Genomic DNA, 8,834 nt, shown 5'->3' with positions numbered 1-8,834 from the left:
TAAAATATGTTTTGGGGTGGATCAGAGCTCCCTGCAAACTGACAACTAGAGAGATCTAAAAGGCCTTGTGTAAGAGGTCACAGCTGAGCTGAGCCTTAAATGCTCACCTAGTTAGGTGTTCTAGGAAGTGGAAATGAGGAGGGAAAGCAATCCAGGCAATAGGGGAGTCCTCTGCAAAAGGCATGAGATTAAATGTTTTGTATTGGTCAAATGTTGTTGTTGAAGGCAACTAGGATTATCTATCTATTTACCTACCTATCTACCTATCTATAAGTCTGTCTGCCTGCATATTTTTCTTCCTTCCTTCCTTCCTTCCTTTCTTCCTTCCTTCCTTCCTTCCTTCCTTCCTTCCTTCCTTCCTTCCTTCCTTCCTTCCTTCCTTCCTTCCTTCCTTCCTTCCTTCCTTCCTTCCTTCCTTCCTTCCTTCCTTCCTTCCTTCCTTCCTTCCTTAATGATAGGGACTAGATCAGCATGGTTTACTTTGAAAATTCTAATTTGAGTGCCCAACGTCATTAGATGCTCAATAAAGGAATAGAGACATGATAATGATGATGATTTTAAGGAAAACTTGGACACATACAAAATAAAAATTAGGCTTCTTTCTTTTTTTTTCAAGCAAGAGATGAAATGCTCTTTGCTCTCTCTTTATTGTCCATTATAATCACCCCATTCACCCCAAGAAGTGGTCTGATCTCTTTTCTTCTCCTTCCTTCTCCCCCTCCTCTCCAGTATAACTAAGTGATCTCCATTCTCTCTATTTTTCTTAGTTTCCCTTCCCAGGCTCAGTTTTTTTTGAATTGTAGCAGTTCTGACACTTTTTAAAAATAAGCCATGCTCTTTTATTTGTCCTCTTTCCTATCTTTGTGTTTGTCTTTGGAACATATTAAATCTAAGTGAGTCGATGAGTTTGCAGTTTGAAGCATAGAACAGAGCAAAACTAATCATGCTACTCATGTAACCATCTGCTTTCCCTCACTTTATTTAGCTGGGTGTTTTAACCATTGAGCTAATCACCATATAATTGAATATGCAAATATTTGATCTCAGTTGAACATATCTAACACATAGTTTTTAATGATTATAGTGATTTAAAAAAATTAAAATCATATAGATTCAGGATGTAATGTATTGAAAATATTGTGTCTTAGGTAAAACATCAAGAGAAGGACAAATCGCCCTGCATTTAAGGAACATTTGTTGGACTTACGAAAGCTTTTAACTTCAGGTAGTTACCTCACAGAGGTAGTATGATAAAAACAGTAAAAATAATAACTAGACTTTATATAGCAAAGTGCTTTACAAATAAAATCTAATTTTGTCATCTCAACAATCTTGGGAGTTAGGTACTATTATTATAATTTTGCAGATGATGAAACTGAGGCAAAACAACATTAGGTGACTTGCCCATTGTCACACAGCTAATGAGTGTCCAAGACTAGAATTGGATTCAGATCTTTTTGACTCCATGTCTAGAGCTCTATCTACTGCATTATTTAACTGCTTTTATATGGGTATTTGGGATCAGGACTAAGCAAAGCTATGCTTTAGGAATGGAGAGGGCAGATGATTGTCCCCCAAGCTTTCTATAGTTTGGCCAAAATCCTTATCTTCTATTTCTCCCCAGTAGCCAATCCACTTCTCCAATCAAACAGATCTCTTCATTGTTGCTTGTATGTGTCATGCTCATTCCTACTTCTAGGCTTTTTTTCATGCTGTTGCCTCCAACTGGATTATTGCAACATAGTATTGGTGACATTATAGGAGCTCAATTCAGTTCAATTCTATTTGATACCCTTGGAAATTTCTAGAATGTGATATCTAGGATGACCTGATGGCCAGGCGCATCTGCCCTTCATCCCTCATTACTTTGTGTGCATCAATCCTAGAGACAGGCAATGAGTCAAAAAAGATGGTGTTTTCTGATAGAGAATACCATTAAAAAATAAGATATGTAAGAGTTGATGAGCTTCCCCCAAGTAAAATATAAGCTCCTTGAAGGCAGGAGCTATTTCATTTCTGTCTTTACATCCCCAAAACCTAACATAATTCCTATAAGGTACTTAATAAGTAATTATTAAGTTGACTTTCCAGCCAGAACCTTCAAGTAAGTTCCAGAAACATTTGTATTTGGTGTGCATTAGGATAATGGAGAAGGAAGCACAGCAGATCTTATTTGAAAGAGTGTTAGAAACCATTTAGTCCAACTTTTTCATGTTACACATGAGTTAGTTAACTGAAATTCAGTGTTTCACCGTAATAAGCAAGCCCAAGGTCATGTGGCTGGTTATAGCAGAACTTGAACCCATTCACTATTATTTCCACTATGCAATGTTGCTTTTATTTCTCAATTACTGAATCTGTAACAGAACCATACTATACTAGAGAAAATGACTAGAATTCACAAAGAATGGCTCAAGAATAGTTTAGTTAGTCCTTAAGGATGTTTTTTAGGCAATTCAACGAATGGTATTGTTTAGTGGAAGAAAAAAAATGATTATACTATTTTACAATAAGGCATGATCAGAGCACAGGAGTTAAATTTTGTTTTCAAAGACCTTATTTGCTTATTCTAGTAGGTGTGATCATTGTAATGCAATATTCATGGAGTTTTGTAGTTTAATTTCTCTTTAGTCTGTTAGTAGTAAAATTCCCACTGGCATTTCATTTAATCCGCTCATGGTGATTCTGAAGCTCCTTACTGAAATGATTACATAAGTATATAAAATCTGACAGTGGATTCAAATCCTTATTTACAAGAGTAGGATCATAATGAAGTTCTCTTGGCAATCCCTTCTTTTAAGGTTGTTAAAAGAAAAGGAAACCTAGAAAGTGCTATTATGTCACATTATTATAAGACTCTCATTAATAATCTATTTACCCTTACTAATCCTTTTAATAAATACTAGCAGACATATTGAGGCCTCTTCTGAGTCCTCAAATTAATTGAATTAAAAAAAATTATTAAGTGCCTAGTATGTGCTAGGTGCTGGGTTAGGTGCAAGGTTTAGATATGATGCATTTCTTGTCTTCATGGAGATTATAGTCTAGTTGACTTGAATCTCCAGATCAAAGCAAAAAAAAAATTACAAAGGAATGGTGTAGTTGGATCTGGTCTGACTACAAATGCCATTTCACGTATTTTTATATTCATCTGTCCTTTCCTCTGGCACTAACTCACTGTGTTGACCTTAGGCAAATTACTTTTGGCCATAGTTTCCTCTTCTATGGAATGAAGGGGTTAAACAAGATGATCTTGATGCCCCTCCAAGCTCTAACATTCTGTGACTTTATGACATGAAAGAATTAGATCATAATATGAGATTCTATGTCAACATCAGTGGCAGGGACACTGAATACTATAAGGGTTCATAACGGGGTTTGTTGAATAAATAAATGAATAATTGAAAAGATGAAGAGGTCTTAGAAGACTTCTGAGAGGAGGTAGGATTTTAGCTGTGCTTTGAAGGATGAATAAGTTTTGGATAGCTGGAGAGGAGCAGGAAGAACATTTCAGGCTAGGGTCATGGTATGAACAGAGGCTTAAAGGCTAGATTTAGCAAAAGACAAGGAAGCAACCTAGTAAGATAGAACAGAGAATTTGTATTGGAGGGTAGTAGGAGATAATGTTGGTAAGTAGGTAGGATGGGATCATAATGTGAAGTCTCTGAAAATAGGCTGAAAAAGATGGATACAGTACAGAAAAAAATAGGATAGTTTAGTGAGTTCTGAAATAAGCAGAAAAACAAAAATGATAACAAGCACAGAAGCAAACAATGGGTCTATTTTGAATTTGGGTTATTATATTTTCAGCCAATGGAGGATATGTCTTTCATTATCTTCTGTCCAGCAAGTAACTTAAATATCTTTGTTTTTCCATAAATTCTTTGTTTTTCTTTCCTTTTTCTTTAGACTTGATAATAACTGTCACAAATGAATTTATAACTAAAGAACCTAAGTCTGAGCTACTTGATTTATTTGCAAGGCATGCCATTACAGAACAAAGGACCCTGAATACAGATTTTGTATAAATTTTTACATATTAAAAGAAAACAGTAAACAGGATATGAAACAGAATATAGAATTAGGTAATCTAATTTCTTATAGGAGGAAAGATTAAGGACTTTCCAATTTGGGAGGGGGAGATTGAGTAGATGGAATTCCTTGAAATCAGGTGATTTATAGGAAAATAACAAAATGGAGGTTATTCACAAAATAGAGTCAGTTTGGTTCTCACAATTCTCTACTTTGATGCTTGGGGAGAGAGAATTGTTCCCTCTTCCCCATGGATGACTGTCTAGAAGCCAAATTTATAAGTTTTTTTAAAAAAATATGCTTATTATCAGTATCATGAACTAAGAAAAGCTCACTAGGAAGAATCCTTTTGCATAACTTAGTATGACAGCTAATATAGAGTATAAGCATAATTGTTGTGTAGTTGTTTCAGTTGTGTCCAACTTTTCATGACCCCATTTTGTGTTTCCTTAACAAAGATACTGGAGTGGTTTGCCGTTTCATTCTCTAGCTCATCATACACATGACGAGACTGAGGCAAACAGGATTAAATGACTTGCCCAGGATCATATAGCTGGTAAATGTATGAGGTCAGATTTGAACTTGGGTGTTCCTAACTCCAGGCCTAGCACTCTATCCACTATACCACCTAGATGCCCTTTCAGCATAATAATGAAGCATAAAGGAAAGAGAGCCCATTTACCTATAATGGCTAATATGTCATTTCTCTGCAACCAAGTGAATCAGGAGGAAGGATTCTACCAGGGATCATTTGGCTTAATCAATTGTGTTTCTGCTATAATCTGTTGGATTTTATGATGATTTGTCACAATTCCTCCTGATTGGCTAGTGTAGGAACAACAATATTGATTATCATAGCACAGGGCCCTCCCTGTGAAGTCATAATAAGGTCTAAGATCATACAATTTTGTAAAACCATTTGTGCTAAAGAATCTACCTTAACTTGGAGAGAGGAGATGGACTCACTTGTGGCCTGTGTGAGTTTCTCAGTTTCAAGTGAGAGGTTTCTGGCAGACTATACTAATGCTGCGGCTCCACAATGAAAAAAAGGATGAGAGGATTTTGTTCCTAGCCCATATGCTTTTTTTAAAAAATGATATATTTTTTCCAATTACATGCAAAAATAATTTTTTAACAATTGTTAAATGTTTTTTGAGTTCTCAAATTTTCTCCCTTCCATCTTCCCCTCTCTCCTCCTTGAGAAAGCAAGCAATTTGATATAGATTATACATATATGTATATACATATATGCAACCATGCAAAACATATTTCCATATTAGTCATGTTGTGAAAGAAAACATAGACCAAAAAAGCCCAATAAAAATATAGTGAAAAGTAATACACTTTGATCTGCATTCAGCCTCTATCAGTTCTTTCTTTGGAGGTGGATAGCATTTTTTCATCATGAGTTGTTTGGAATTGTCTTGGATCATTGTATTGCTGAGAAGAGCTAAGTCATTCACAGTCCAATTGTCCAATATTGCTTTTACTGTGTACAATGTTCTTCTGGTTCTGTATACTTCATTTTGCATCAGTTCATGTAAGTCTTCCCAGGTTTTTCTGAAAGCATTGTCAGTTCTTTTCAGTTCTTATAGCACAATAGTATTCCATTACAAACATATATCATGATTTGTTTAGCCATCCCCCAAATGATGAACATCCCCTCAATTTCCAATTCTTAGCCACCATAAGAAGAACTGCTATAAATATTTTTGTACAAATAGGTCTGTTTCCTGTTTTTAAAAATCTTTTTTTTTTTTTAGGATACAGACCTAGTAGTGTCATTGCTGGATCAAAGGATATGCACAGATTTATAATCTTTTAAAAATAGTTCCAAAGCCTCATTTCTAAAATATATATAGAGAACAGAGCAAAATTTATAAGAATACAAGTCATTTACCAATTGATGAATGGGCAAAGAATATGAATGGGCAGTTTTCAGATGAAGAAATTAAAGCTCTCTACAGTCATATGAAAAAGTGCTCTAAGTCACTTTTGATTAGAGAAATGTCAATCAAAACAACTCCAAGGTACCACATCACACCTATCAGATTGGCTAATATGACAAAACAGGAAAATGATAAATGTTGGAGAACACGTGGGAAAATTGGAACACTAATGCATTGTTGGTGGAATTGTGAACTGATCCAACCATTCTGGAGAGCAGTTTGGAACTATGTCTCTATTGAGATAATCATATGATTTCTGTTGGTTTTGTTATTGATATGGTCAACTATGCTGACAGTTTTCCTAATATTTTGAACCAGCCCTGCATTCTTTGTATGAGTTCTACCTGGTCATAGGGTATGATCTTTGTGATATATTCTCTTTGTTAGTATTTTACTTAATTTTTTTGCTTCAATATTCATTAGGGGTATTGGCCTAGAGTTTCGTTTCTCTGTTTTTGTTCTTCCTGGTTTAGGTATCAGAACCATATTTATGTTGTAAAAGGAATTTGGAAGGATTCCTTCTTTGCCTATTTTTCCAAATAGTTTATATAGTATTGGAATTAATTGTTCTTTAATATTTGGTAGAATTTACTTGTGAATCTGTCTGGACCTGGGAATTTTTTCTTAGGGGATTCATTAATGGCTTGTTCAATTTCTTTTTCTAAGATAGAGTTCTTTAAGTATTCTATTTGTAATTTATTTGTTATTTTATTCTGTTATTTAAGCATTATATTTTACTGTTAGTCTGGGCAATTTTTAGTTTTGTAAATATTCATCCATTCCACTTAGATAAGTTAGATTTCTTGGCAAAAAACTGGACAAAATAGCTCCTAGTAATTGCTGTAATTTAATCTTCATTTGTGGTGAATTGACTCCTTTCATTTTTGATACTGATAATTTGGTTTTCTTCTTTCTTTTTTAAAATCAAATTAACCAGTGTTTTATCTATTTTATTCTTCCCCCTCCACCATAAAATCAGCTCTTAGTTCTATTAGTTCAATGGTTTTTTACTTTCAATTTTATTAACCTCTCATTTGATTTTCTGGATTTCCCATTTGGTATTTAACTCAGGCCTTTTAATTTCTTCTTTTTGTAGTTTTTTTTTAGTTGCATGGTTAATTATTGATCTGCTCTTTTGTCTCTTTTATTCACACAAACATTCAGAGATATAAATTTTCTCCTGAGTATTGCTTTGGCTATACCCTTCAAATTTTGGTTATGTTGCCTCGTTGTTGTCTTTCTCTCTAATGAAATTATTGTCTCTATGATTTGTTCTTCAATCTATCATTCTTTAAGATTAGATTATTTAGTTTCCAATTAATTCTTAATCTATGTTCCTGTGACCCCTTATTGAATGTAATTTTTATTGCATTATGATATGAAAAAGATGCATTTAACATTTCTGTTTTTCTGCGTGTGATTGTGAGGTTTTTATACCCTAATATGGTCATTTTTGTGAAGATAGGCTATACCACTGAGAAAAAGGTATATTCCTTTCTGTTCCCATTCATTTTTCTCCAGAGGTCTATCATTTCTAACTTTTCTAAAATTCTATTCATATCTTTAACTTCTTTTTTGCTTATTTTTGGTTATATTTGTCTAGTTTTGACAGGGGCAAGTTGAGGTCCCTCACTAGTATGGTTTTACTGTCTATTTCCTCCTCTAACTCATTTAAATTTTCCTTTAAGAATTTGGTGATATACTATTTGGTGCATATACGTTTAGTATTGATATTATTTCATTGTCTATGGTACCTTTTAAGAAGAATGTAGGTTCTCTGCTTATCTCTTTTAATTAGATCTATTTTTGCCTTTGATTTGTCTGAGATTGTGATTGCTGCCCCTGCTTTTTTTTTACTTCAGCTGAAGATTAATCAATTCTTTTCTAGCCCTTTACCTTTACTCTGTGTGTCTTTCTGCTTCAGATTTGCTGCTTGTAAACAACACATTGTAGGATTCTGTTTTTTAATCCTTTCTGCTATCCACTCCTGTTTTGTGAGTGAGTTTATTCCATTCACATTCACAGTTATGATTACTAACTGTTTATTTCCCTCCATCCTGCTTTCTTCCCATTTATCTTTCTCTGTCTTTCCTTTTACCCTGTCCCTTCATAAAAGTGTTTTGCTTCTGACTACTGTCTTTCCCAATCTGCCCTCCATTCTGTCAGCCCCCCTTTTCTTTTCCAATTCTCCTATTTCCCTGTAGGTTAAGATAGATATTTATACTCAACTAAGTGTATATGTTATTCCCTCTTTGAGCCAATTCCAGTGAGAGTAAGGTTCACCTGCCACTCCTCCATCTTCTCTTACACTGTAAAAGCTCTTTTGTACTTCTTTTATGTGAGGTGATTTACCCTATTCTAATTCTCCTTTCCCACTCCTCCCAGTGCATCCCTTTTTCTCATCCCTTAATTTCATTTTTTTTTGTATATCATCTCATCCCAGTCAACTCACACCTGTGCCCTCTTGTCTATGTATACTCCTAACTATCCTAATGAAAAAACAGTTTTTAGTATTTGTAAGTATCATCTTCCCATGTAGAATGTAAATAGTTTAACCTTATTTATTTCTCTTTCCTATTTACCTTTTTATGCTTCTATTGAGTCTTGTGTTTGAATGTTAATATTCCTATTCAGATCTGGTGTTTTCATCAGGAATGTTCAAAAGTCCTCAATTTCATCAAATGTGCATTTTCACCCTGCAGGATTGTAATCAGTTGGTTGTAATATTAGCTCCTTTGCCCTCCAGAGTATCATATTCCAAGCCCTCTGATCTTTTAGTGTAGAAGCTGCTACATCTTGTGTTATCCTAACTGTGCCTCCATGATACTTGAATTGTTTCTTTCTCATTACTTG

This window comes from Phascolarctos cinereus, unplaced genomic scaffold (assembly GCF_003287225.1).
Source record: "Phascolarctos cinereus isolate Bilbo 61053 unplaced genomic scaffold, phaCin_HiC Scaffold_726;HRSCAF=1367, whole genome shotgun sequence".
Classification (NCBI taxonomy): Eukaryota; Metazoa; Chordata; class Mammalia; order Diprotodontia; family Phascolarctidae; genus Phascolarctos; species Phascolarctos cinereus.
Note: the sequence above shows the minus strand (reverse complement) of the source record.